At 46.2% G+C, this 13,580-nt stretch overlaps 1 protein-coding gene across 1 annotated transcript in view; it reads right to left on the reverse strand.

Annotated features, from left to right (window-relative positions):
• The window catches only part of BLMH (bleomycin hydrolase), a 784,033-nt gene that overhangs the window by 158,542 nt on the left and 611,911 nt on the right, over positions 1-13,580 (reverse strand). The gene's annotated exons all lie outside the window — the stretch shown is intronic.

The raw sequence follows: 13,580 nt of genomic DNA on the forward strand, positions 1-13,580 counted from the left end.
ATAGCCTCGCGGGAGGGGTGGGGGTGGGCCATGTAAAACAGAGTACAGATCAAGACCAATTAATAGAGAAGCCAGAGTATTTGCCAAAGTTGGTGACAACATGTAGCAGGCTGTTGAGGGAGGACTTGGGGGAGGAGATGTATACGAGGAGGTCATCTGCGTACAGCGAGATCTTATCGATCATGTCAGCATTCCATCGGAGGCCTCGGATGGAATGGTCGGTTTTGATCCAATGAGCCAGAGGTTCAAGGGTGAGTGCGAACAACAGAGGGGACAGAGGGCATCCCTGTCTTGTACCTCTGTGTAAGGGAAAGCGCCTGGACGTGTGTCCATTGACGTAAACTTGACCCCAGAGATCAGTGTATAGTAGTCGGATCCATTGAATGAATTTGGGACCAAAGCCATAGCGGAGTAGTACCTCGAAGAGGTACGACCATTCAATAGAATCGAAGGTAAGTGTAGCGTCAAGGGAGAGGATAGCTGCGTCTTCCTGAAGGTGTGGTATTCTGCTCATGACATTGTGGACTCGACGGAGGTTAAGCGCAGTATTGCGGCCTGGTAAGAAGCCCGACTGATCCTCGTGTATCAAGGCGGGGAGGACTGTCATAAGTCTGGTAGCAAGGAGGTTCGCAAGGACTTTTACTTCGGCGTTGATAAGAGGGATTGGTCGGTAGGAGCTGCAGTCATTAGCCGGTTTATTGGGCTTGCGAATGACCAATATTGACGCCAACCGCTGGTCCAGCGGTAGGCATCCGATATCGCGGCTCTCTTCAAACATTGCTTTGAGGTGTGGGAGGATCTCACCCGCCATGCCCTTCAGGAACTCAAGTGGGACACCACTGGGGCCCATGGCTTTGCCTGATTGGATAGCAAACAAGGCATTTCCAACTTCCTCCGCCGTGAGGTCTGCCTCCAACTCCTGTACATCAGGCTCGGAAAGAGTGGGAAGTCTCATTTCGGCCAGGAGTAGTTTGGATTCTTCAGCGTTGTAATGAGCTCTGGCTGTGTAAACCCCTTCTAGGTGGGTGGCAAAGGCCTCTGCTATATCGCCCAGATCCGTGACAGATTGATCTGGCAGGGTCAGTTCTGGGATTCAACGAGATCCCTGTTCACGTTTTTCAAGCCACGCTAGCATTTTACCTGCCCTGTCCCCCAATTCGTAAACGCGATGACGGGTTATCAAGAGCTTGGCTTGTGCCTTTTCGACGGCCAATGCTTTATACTCTAATTGTTTCGAGCGGAGGCGGGCCGCCGTCTCGTCCGTGGGGCTTGTGTTGTGTAGAGATTCCAGGCTGGTCAGGTCTGTTTCTACTTGTAGTAGGTGTTCATTTTGTTTGTGGATGTAGCCAGTTTTGAGGGCTAGCGCCTTACCCTTGATCACTGCCTTGTATGCCTCCCATACTGTTGTGGCCGATGTCACAGAGCCCACATTTTCGGCGAAGTAATATTTGGTATGTTCTAGCAAGCAGTCTTTTATGTCAGGGATTTTAAAGAGCCAGGGCGTAATGATTATGGGGCCGCGTGTCTTCTGACGGTGGTGTGTGAACTTCACAGTGAGTGGGGAGTGGTCGGAGATCCCTCTAGGGAGCCCTTCCGGGTGACGAAAGAACTCCAGATCAGTGGCAGGAGAGAATAAGTAGTCTATGCAAGAGCTGCTGTTATGGGCATTGGAGTAGTGTGTAATGTATGAGGTAGTCGGTTGGGACAGGCCCCATTGTTGGTTGTCAAATAGGTCTGAGCTCGACTTCTGTGAAGTACGCTGGGGGTGCCGATCTTGGGCATCATTCATCGTCATATTGAAATCGTCCCCGATAAGCAAGGGTCCTTGTGGGAGATCGAGCATTAGTCGCTGTAGGGCCTGTAGTGCGGCTGTGCCAAAGGCCGGAGGGATGTAGATCGAAATGACATTCAGTGGTCTGCGTTCCCAGGTGGCTTCTAGTACAGCGAAGCGACCCAGGGGGTCGGCTCATGTTTTTGTACACGTCAGGACCACATTCCTTCGAACCAGGATACCGGTCCCTCTAGATCCAGAGGTGAAGCCTGCGTGTACGAGTAGTTTATAGCCTCCCCGGTGTAATGCTTGGCACGCGTTGCCCATTAGGTGCGTTTCCTGGAGGAGAACCAGGTCTGGAGAATGGCGTTTGAGATATTGCATGACCACCCCTCTTTTTATTCTATTGCCAAGGACGTTAACGTTCCATGTCATGATGGCGAGGGACGTTGTCACTGGGGGTGTGATGGTGGCCTAAAGAATTGAGATTGTGCACGGATCAATGGTTTGTGGTGCAATGAGTGTAGTTTGTAGGAAATGACTCTTAAGGAGGGGGCTATGGTGGAGCATTCGTAAGGTCCAGCATACCCAAATTTTGGGCAATGAGTATCTGGGCTTGTGATTGAGCAGTCGCAATAGATAGCGCCTGAAGTTGCGGCCTGCTGTGTGACACGCTCTATGATCAAGAATCCTCTGCAATGTGTGAACAGAAATAAAAACAGAAACCATATCAGTTTCTTCATCAACTTCCCAATAACCCCCATCCCTCCCAAACCCACCCCCCTTACCATTCCCCCCGCCAACCCCCCTCCCTTCTCAGAGTGCGACCATTCTCTCCGGCTACAAGCCACGCCCCCCGTAAAGGGGGTTCTTAAAGCATGTCTGAAAACTGGTACCAGGGCGTTACTCCATAACTCAGGATCCTGCCTGAACAGTATTGGTAGTTGCCATTGGGACCGGGAGCTCCCGCCTGTCTGCCTTTAGCTATTTGCTTCTTTATGGCTAGAGCCGCAGGGCTATTATGCTCTTCTGCTGCAATGGGTGAGCAGTTTTGGTTTGATAAATTTTTTCCCCCTTCCTTCACAACGGCACTAGCCCATTTCCTTTCATCATGAGGGATCAGTTTGATCAGAGGTGAAATGTCTTGCCACGTCTGGCAGTCACAGCAGCCTAAGATGACAAGTGCGCTTGCCCCCTTTATTTAAGCTGCCGTCATTTAAGTGACGCAGGGGGCTGTGACCTGGTGTAATTAGCTTATTAGACTGTATTAAGCTTTGGGAGTCCAGTTAAGCTTGATGGTGCAGTACTGGGTGCCCTGTACTTCATTTTAAGGCACAGTATAACTGCTTGTACTGCTGTCTACTTTGCATGAACTTTAGCAATTGCCTCCAGACATGATATAGGACAGAGCTGAGTGTGGCGGGGGTGGTGGTGGGGGGGGGGGGCGGGGGGGGGGGGGAGAGAGTTGGAAGCAGTTGTCTTATTTCCCTCTTTAGGATGGATGACATCTCTTAATTTTTCTTCAAACTAGCTGTTACAGTCTTACTCTTGCTCATCTTCCACAACCTCACCCTCTTCTTCCCCATGACCCATGTGCCGATTGCTCTCGGGGGAGACTTAACCTCCCATATATCTGAAAGGTAATAGGTGAGGTGCCAGGGAGAAGGTGGCATGGGACCTATGAATGCAATATATGCTGAACCTGTGGCTGCAGAGGCCCTGGGAAGGTTAATGATGTTGAAGCTGAGAGGCCAGTCTCCGATAGGCGTCAAGCTAGTGCTGTAGTGTGGAGAAGTGTGGCTCAGGGGTTAGAGGCGGCAGACCCGGAAGCTGAGATCGGCCCTGGACCAGGGTTCAATTCCCCGCCTCGGCGGGTCTTGGGCTCAAAAATTCCACGGACTCGATAATTCTCGCTCCGGTGCCTTCTCGACTCATGGGTTCACACTCTGCGACACTGGGCAATAGCTTGCTTAATCTCCACAATGGTCCCTCGCGGCGGGATGCCTGGCTTTCACCTTGTGGATACCCTGCCGGGGTTATCTCACAGGGGAATACCAGGACGGGTTCCCTAAGCAAGCGCCGGGAAACCCTTTGTGGGTAGCTGTGCGCTATATAAGCTCAAATACATTTACATTTACATGAAAGAAACTGGCACCTAGATCATACGGATGTCTGGGTGTGTATGAATGGTCATAACCTTTTCTGCAGCCCTGTGATAGAACCTCTTGAGAATCATGCTCCGTAACCTTGCGGTTGAAATTCTGGGTCACTTCCTTCCTTTTCATAATCCTGTTCTTCATACTTTGAAATGTAGCGCACCACCAGCTGTGCAGTTCTAAAGGCAGTATCTGAGGCTGCCTTAGGTCACTGAAATCAGTCTCTAACTTGGAGTAGGTGGGTCAATTGAATATGTTTTTTTTATTGTCATTGATGGTAGCCTCTTTGTAAGATATTTAGGTAGGACAAATGACAGGAGCTGGGTTTTAGTACCAATTTCTGTGCATGCCGGTCCTTAGTCTTTTTTTCGAAGTCTTATCGGCTTAGTTTTACCCTTTGTGGAGGCAGATGTGGGTGTTTTAGTTGTGAATTCCTGTTGAGGGAGATCCACGTTCATCCTCCTATGCACTGTTTGCGGAAAAGTTGGAGCAGAAGCACTTTTCTGAGAATTGTCCGATGAGAAGAACAGGTTTCCTCTTAAGGAGAACATATAGGACCAGCGTCCTTTTTCTGTCAAATTTTTTGTAGGAATAGTCTTGTATGCATCACAATTAGGTCTGTGAGAAGGATAGGGGCAATAAATGCCTGTGCAGATCATCCATATAAATCTTATTTTGCATACAATCAGTGCAGAACTTGAAGAGAGTTCTATTTTCTTTATTTTTCTCTGGCACTGTGGCTGTTGGTGGTGTCCCATGCGGGCCAGATGATCCACTCCCATAAACAAGTGACAGTTTATTAAATCTGACTCTGGAGAAGGCTGAAAGGGTAGAGCAAATTTAGGTAAAAAAACAGTCATTGTTTTGAGATCGTAAGACCAATGGTGGCCTCTGAGGGGCTGTTGGAACTCAGCACTTCCACCTGAAAGCCTGAAACGTGGGTTGTTTCAAATGAAGCAGGTATACTACTAAAACTGTCACTGGGTTTATTGCCATTTAACAGAGTTTACTGCTGTTTCGTTTTTCGTGTGTTGTCCAGCTTGACGAAGGGGGCTGATTTGAGAAGTAAATCTATGCAAGATCCACTGCTGGAGAATACAAACGACAATTTAACAGACCAATGGATGAAGCCCGCTGACCAATAGCCCCTCGATGTATGTATGTTCAGTATGATTTGTTTGAAAAACCATAGTGCAGTGAAGCAGCTAAAGCCATCTCAAAGGCCAGACCTAAATGTATCGCTCCCACATCTATGACATGTCTTTTTCCGTCCACTTATGAGTCCAATTCTTCCCCTCCAAACGTCTTATGGCATTTATGTGAAATCCCACCTCTTCACTTCACACATTTCCTAACCCTGTTTCCCTCCGCACATTTCTAAGACTGTTCAAAATGCCTTGCTATATTTATGGACCGCTGTGAGAGCTCTTATTTCTATCCAATAAACTGTCTTGCACCTGTGTAGTCTGTCTTGATCAAACGTTGGTTGTTCAACGCTGGGTAATTTGTTATGTTCTTCAAATTACAAGAAGCAGCCATGCAAGTCAACATCAAAATATATTCATCTAATATTTTATGCTTTTACGTATGAGCAAAATATGCATCTCTTTATAGAAAAATGCTTATCTTCCTGCACTATCACCACTCATATTTCAGAGCACACATCTTGCTCACTTCACACATTTCCCCCGCTCTGGAAGACGCTTGATTCTCTTGAGCCATGCCAGTGTTAAACATAGTCGTACTTCTCTGGTGTAAAAGACTTTAATGATGAGCCTCAAGGTAAGCCTCTTACATTTCTTTACACGTGGATGCTCAATGAGATGGTCCACAGGAATAGGCAGAAGAAGTTCTTAAATGCCCTGAAAGCCAACACAACCTCATATAATAATAGTAATACCGATATTTACAAAATAAAGGAATGTGCTCAATACTAAGAACAATAACTTCCTTCAAACATTCCATATCCAGAAATTGTTCATTTACTGACCAAATGCAAGATACATCAGGCTGACGCCAGGAACTACTTGAATGCAATAAACGATCTAAGAGCTCTTGGGAAACCCCAAGCACAGATTAGGAGAGGCAAATGTATCCACAATGGCTGGGAGCTTACAGGAGAAAACATGGCACCTTTGGAGATGCGCCACGACACAATGTCTAGAATCACTCTTTGTGAGGCATTTAAAACAATTATCAGAGGCTGCATTAGGATTGTATTAGGGACAAAATTAGAGAGGAGAAATTCCTTAGGCAATAGAAAATATTCTTAATTTGCAATGAGGGCAAGTAAAAGGGGCAGATCCAGACAACTTGAGACAGTTGGAAAGGGTAGAGATGTAAGGAAAAAGGTATAGGGAAGCAAGAAAGTCTTGACTGGGTACCTTAGGCAGAATACATTAAATGGGCAACAAATCAGGAAAGTGGCTATATTAGCTTGCTAATAAAAATAACATGATCTGGATAGTTCCATCAATTAAAAGCTAAGAACAGTTGGTCACTTCTGTGGAAGCCATTAAGAATAAGTTTGCGGCTTATCACAAATGCCCCCATGCTTGAAAACAAGAATATTATATGTGAAGATCGCCCAACTCACATTCTATAAAAAATGGACCGGAGTGACTTGGATGCCCCAATAATGGTGGAAGGGACCCAAAATGTAATTATGGCAATGCTAGCCAGTAAGATGCCTGACCCCCAACAGTGTCCCAGGGGAAATTTTTCAAGCAGTATTTATCATTTTTTACCACTCACCTCAGATAATTATACAAGGAAGCCCATAATGAAACTATGCTCCCACATGACTTTCGAGGTGCCACAATTGCACTTACATTGAAACCAAATAAGCCCACAGAGGAGTGTGGAGAGTACCGACCCATTATCCTTTATAACATAGAAACAAAAACCTCGGCTAAGGTCCTCGTGATTAGTTTGTTCAGAGGGATCCATCCACTGGTGTGAGAAGATCAAAAAGGATTCAAGGCAAACAGTAGCATCAGACACTGCTTAATGCACCCCAAAATTATATTGGTTCACACAGAGGAACTGTGAGACTGTAGTGGTGTCATACTACTAGATATATGTTTCAAGTGCGGCATCAGATAAATCTTGGATCCCAATTTCTGTGGTATAGTGAAACTGCATATGCTGCCCCTAAGGCCCAAGTGAGAGTAAATGAGGTGCTCTGAGACACTTTCCCTATTGAATGGGGCACTTGTCAGGGCTTTCCACTGTTGCCCGTTTGGCCTGGTGATAGTACCTTTGGCCAAATGTTTGTGAGTAGATTCACACACTAAGAAGGGGATTTCTTTGAACTATAGGTCAATAGATTTGAGAGCCCCTATATGAGGACAATATAGTCCTTTTTTGTGCAGCAGCTGAATACCTTGATCCCACACATTATAGACTTTTATTAGACATTTATGGTGACACATTGGTATGGAGGATGAATTGGAGGACACTCGCATATGTAATTCTTTCAGGAAAGTATCCTCGTAGTCTGAGAAAAGTGGGTGACCACTTTAGAAGTCTAGCTATGAATAAAGATCACATAAACACAGGATAGGAGTTGAACTTTATTCCCTTGCTCAATCAGCTAAAGCAAGAAATGGCACGATTGGCTGAGTTTCATGCACAGGATTTGATCGTAAAGCTAGACAGGGGTGGTAGGGTGAGGGATGGGGGGCAATTGTCTCAGGGCCCCCTGAAATCATACACAGAGTTGGGGGAAGAGTGTCAGCTACAAAAGTCCCACTTAGTCTGCTATTTCAAATTGAGACATTCCCTAGGACATAATCATAGTAAAATTGAGGCGGTTCCAGAATATAGTCCATTGGAGGCCAATATTGTAATTGAGGAATTGGGAGATAAGTGCCTCAAGACTAAACTGCTCATTACAGGTTAACTCCCCAGATGCATTACTTGCCCTAAAGTTAAAATGGGATGAAGACTGGACCAATGGATGATGATGTGTGAATAAAAGCCAAAAATAGCAGCGAGAACCTTGGCGATTTCGTCTCACCTCAGAATGATCCAGTTTAAATATCTCCATAGACCTAATTATAACCCATCAGTCTGTCTGTGGAAGATGGGCAAAGTCTTAGACCCTTTATTCCCGTGATGTAAAAATTCTAGGCCCACATATTTCATGTAATCTGGCAATGTTCAATTATAACCCAATTTCTGGCAGGAGATAGCAAATACTCTGGGGGAACGGTGGGAGGTAGCATGACCAACACAATTATGTAATTGGGCATTATGAAAGAGCTGTGGGAGAGGGGGCAACGGTGAGAGGAGACAATTAGCATCAGAACTCTTGTTGCAATGGGGCTATTGATAGCCAAGAGAGACACTGCTAAACACTGACCAGCAGAGACATCCCCACCTTGAGGAGGTAATGGATAAGAGGAATGGACTTTTGTGGCACAACCGAAGAATCCATGTACAGAGCATGAGGGTGTCAAAAAAAAAAGCATGCCAAAATTTGAGGTAAATGGAGGGATTATTTGCAGAATATTAACTTATGTATTTCCTTAATGGTATTTATATTGATTCGCAAATATTCTATCCTATCCCTAAATATGTTGTAAAACATTTAGTTTGGGCATCAAGACGCATTAGCGTTTTTAACTTACCCGTTTTGTCTGTTAATTTGGTTTTACTTTAGCTCACAGTTCTCCCCTGTTCTTATTCACCGCCCGCATTGCCGCACTGTAATTGTGCCCTCACCGCTATTTGGGCGGCCCTGACCCTCGCGCTCTGGAATTGGTGGGCGCCATCTTGGGTGGGTGTTAGGGAAGCGTTGCACTACTCCGCGCTCTAGCAGTCAGGTGGACTCGCTAGAGCCCTATTTGAATCAGACATCATGGCGCGCTGCGTGTGCGCCGCAGTGACGCCGGAGTCACACCAGAGTCCAGCCCGTCTGCGCCCGTCCACGCTGAGGACGGGCGGGACGGCTGGACGTCTGGTTATGATGAGGTTGACCCTCCGTCCTTTAGGTATTAGTTACAGGAGTTGTTTAGGCTTAAACCTCCTGGACTTTCGTGTTCTCACAAAAGTTGCCCGGACGATTTTTTAGTATCTCTACGCTGTGGATGCTCTTTGGCAGGCCCAGGGGGCTCTGGCTTTCCTCCACCTACTCATTTACTAGAACACCATATTGACTCAGGAGTCAGCACGCTGAGAGAAGATTGCATTCTCATCAATGCTCGCTCGTTGATTAAAAACAATATTGCCCTCAAGGAGCTTGTACTCGACAGGAAACCTTTGTGGGTCTTTGTTACGGAAACGTGGGCAAAGGACTCCTCTGGTCCAGACCTTGTTGAAGCAGTCCCTGAAGGGTACTGCCTGGCCCGGCAGGATAGAATGGGCCGTGTAGGAGGAGGGTTAGCGATTCTTTATAAGGACAGCTTCCACTGCCACACTATACCAGTCTCTGATCCCAAGGACATTTTCCAAGCCTTGTATTTTTCTCTAACAGGCGTCCACAAGACCTCATTTAATGGGATCCTGGTCTATCGTCCACCAGGCCCTAGAGCGGATTTTGGACAACAGCTGCTCCATGTCCTGGAACCTTATTTTGGAGGCTGACGGTAAAAGACCCCTTTTTCCTCTCATGATCAGATCACTGAGCCGTTCAATTCAATGCGTCCTGTCCGACCTTTGATAGGACTGAAAAAATTTCGAGTAAAATGGAATTACGCAGGAATTTTAAGAATATCACGAAAAGTTCCTACGTCCCCTGGACATCTAGTCTGTCCATATCCCAGGAGGACAGCGTCCAGTTGGTGGTCTTACAGTACGAAAAGACCGTTACCGAGGCACTGGAAGAACTGGCTCCCATTCGGTTGCGTTATTCAGCTAGGAAAAGGCCATCACCCCCGTGGTTCTCGGAGCATCTAAGACTCCTTAGACAGGAAGTTAGGAGACCGGAGCGTCTATGGCACACTAGCTGGGATCTAAGGGACAAGGAAGCCCACAAGATCTTGATAAGGAAATACAAGATGGAAGTAATAAGGGTTAAACAAGAATATTTCACGGCCCTCACCACCTCACTCTCCTCTCCAAAAGAGTTTTTTAGGATAGTGGATTCCCTTATAACCCTCCAGACCCCGGATCCTGTCATTGCCTCACAGGAGCTCTGTAATAGTATAGCCTCCTTTTTCCAGACAAAAATCTCGGATATTTATTCCGCCTTGGAGTTGCAGAGATCTCTTACCAGTGAGCCCCCAGCCCCTGTGGATTTGGATCCTGTTCTTATGGAGAAATTCTCGCCGGGATGTTTGGAATCCTTCCCCCCTCTCTCCTTACAGGATTTAGAGATTCTCCTTAACAAAACCAAATCCGGCTCCCCTCTAGATGCTTGCCCGCTCAAGATCCTTAAGCAGTGTAGAGAATCCCTCCTGCCCCCCCTTGTTGACATAATGAACAGGGCCATGAGGGATGGTATTTTTCCTCCTCAATGGAAAAATGCGGTAGTAAAACCTTTACTCAAGAAACCCTCTCTTGACCCTGGGGTATTAAAGAACTTCCGCCCCATCTCACTGCTCCCGGCTCCTGCGAAGATGTTAGAAACACACTTGAATAAACATCTCGCTGCCTTCGTGGAAAGCTCGGGATGTCTGGACCACTCCCAGCATGGCTTCAGGAGGGAACATAGCACCGAGTTGGCCCTCGCCATAGTGCTGGATAATATCCGCACGCGAGTTGATGGGGGACAGACCTCTCTCCTGATCCTTCTAGACCTTACGGCTGCCTTCGACACCCTTTTTCCCTCAGTTTTAAAATCTCGCCTGAGGGAGATCGGGGACCAGGGGCGGCTTTGGGGCTACTCACATCTTTCCTCGATCAACGAGAGCAAAGAGTGAAGCTGGGTAAATTCCTATCTCCATCCCTGTCTGTGCAATGTGGGGTCCCTCAGGGGTCGGCGTTAAGCCCGACCCTTTTTACCATATATGTGACCCCACTTGCCAGACTGATTAGATCTTTTGGGATGGGGGTAGTCTCCTATGCGGATGACACGCAGATCCTCGTCTCTCTCTCCCAGTCAGTTACCTCGACTGCCTCCAATTTTAGATCTTGTATGAAGGCAGTCGGTCAATTGAAACTGAATGGGGAGAAGACGGAGGTGATGGTGTTTGGAGGAAAGGAGGAGGTATGGTCAGCCGATTGGTGGCCAGACTCATTGGGAGCTTGTCCTGTTCCTGCCCCTTCTGCCAAAAATCTTGGGGTCGTGATCGATTCCACCCTCAGTATGTGTCAACAGGTTAACAGAACTGTATCTACCTGTTGGGGTATCATTCATATACTGAGGAAGATTAGGCATTATCTTTCACAGCAGGCAAGGAAACAACTTGCTGTTGCCCTCATCGGCTCTCAGCTGGACTACTGCAATGCGCTGTATGCGGGACTAAATAAAAGTCTGCTGCAGCGCTTGCAGGTGGTCCAGAACGCAGCGACCAGGTTTGTTCTGGATCTACCCTGGCGCACTTCGGCTACCTCTGCCAGAAAACTTCTTCACTGGCTTCCTATAGAGGACCGTATACTTTTTAAGACCATGTGCATGACCTACAGGGCCTTAGCAAAAACTAGCCCTACTGGAATTGGATCCATTTTGTCCCGTTATAGTCCCTCTAGGAACCTGCGTTCCTCTAACAGACTCCTTTTATCAGTCCCTCGCATTCGGAGAACCAAATGGGGTGGTTAAGCCTTTTCCATCCTGGCACCTAAGTGGTGGAACGCCCTCCCACTGGAACTAAGGTCTCTTCCCATCCTTCAGTTATTTAGAAATGCCCTGAAAACTTGTCTTTTTGTGCGGACATATTTGTAGTTGTGCTTTGCCTTATTTTTTTTCTGATCTGTTTTGGTAGGCGCCTTGATGCCTTTGGGTTTTAGTCGCGCAATACAAATTGTTTTTCATTCATTCATTTCATGCTTTACACGACAAGAACAAAATGTGGATTGCTGCAATAAACCGGTCTATATTCACTTTTAAAATTACTTAAACGAATGTAATCAAAAATATTTTTACAATATCAGGTTACCAAACTGTATGAGGAGTAAATAGGGGCTTCTTGCTTTGAGATATAATACCAGAGCACAAATAGCTAAAAAACTGAGAAGGATGATCTGACCATATGAATTTATGATTTTTTTCTGAAGTTCAGGTATGTACGGAGATGCACAATGAGTTGCTACCACCTTGTGAAATTTTTAACAACTGTGCCTGGTTTTGTGTCAGTATTGGCGACCCACAATGATGAACCTTAGACATTTTCTACTGCTTTCTCAGATGGGCATGTAGAAATATGCACAATCCTAAAGTACTGCATGCTGGTAAGGATTTCCGATTTTGGGGCAGCTAAAAAGGAAAATTGGAAGCAAAACGGGTTGCAGCTTATTGACAATCTGCAATGGCTAAGAATCTTGAGTCAAGAAAGATTAGAGCGGGCTTTACTTAATTTCACCAAGCCCCAAACCTACCTACTTCCAAACTAGCACCACCCCCCAATGTGGAGATTAACTTTCTCACACACACACTCCTTGAGCTCACTTGCTATTAACACCTGGAAATCAAATGACCATTTAGCAACCATAATTACAAACCATAATTGCAAGTGTAATTAATCTGTTAAAGCAAATAGTGTACCCAGATCAATGTTGTTGTCATTAGATTGCAATACTAAGGCCTCTATAAACTCCGGGGCAAGTCAAATGTGCACCTGCTGCAACCATTCCAAGGTACTGCCCTGCGAATCCAATCATCTCTGGACTATCCATGATCGGTCAAGGGCTATGTACATTTTCCGCTGGAAGACTGACAATTATTTCCATGACAGCACAAGGGGTACTTTTAGTGGAAGCAGAACACAGAGTTATAAGGTAAACCATGAACAGAGTGTAAGCAGTATGTAAAGCATGATCAAATTATCAACCCAGAGTTGCATGCCCAGGCTTACAGCCTCACAAAGCTTTAAGTAGGATACACAGCACTCTAAACGTTATTGTCTACTAAATGAGTAAGTAACTTTTGTTTCTTATGGATTATGTCTTCACAATTTCGTTATCCAGAAATATCAGTCCAATGGTTCCCTGCTCAACCATCTGGAAATAGCCAATGATCAATCTGATGGTACTGAGATAAGGCAGGACCGGACACTGATGCCAAACAAATGAAAACTCCTGGAGCTGCCTTTACCATAGGAGACCACGACCTGTCAATATTACTCAGCGAGACATTGAACAAACCATCACACCCCGCTACAATCAGTCTCAAAAAAGGAAATCTGACACCATTTTCTGTTCAGGTCTTAAAACTGATTTTGGTGACTGCCTTTTGAGTACTAAAAACAATTGCACTCGCTGCAGTCATGATCGTACTTTGAGGGAACAGCACATGAGGTATTGTAGGTCACAGGTGGACAAACGTTTAGCACCTGAACCTTGTGGCTGAAGACTGTATGCCAACCCTCTCCATGCACAATGAGCAGAAGGACAGATGGCTAGACAATACACGCTGTGGGATAGGAGTATTTCTACAAAGCACAGAATCAGCTATGAGGCTGGCACATTAGGGCAAAGAAATGGCGGTCAAGACAGAGGCCCCACGGCTCACTCGAGGTGCATACTCAAACCAACCATCAGCAAGACAGCGA

The sequence above is a fragment of the Lissotriton vulgaris genome, chromosome 2_1 (assembly GCF_964263255.1).
Source record: "Lissotriton vulgaris chromosome 2_1, aLisVul1.2, whole genome shotgun sequence".
In the NCBI taxonomy this organism is placed as follows: domain Eukaryota; kingdom Metazoa; phylum Chordata; class Amphibia; order Caudata; family Salamandridae; genus Lissotriton; species Lissotriton vulgaris.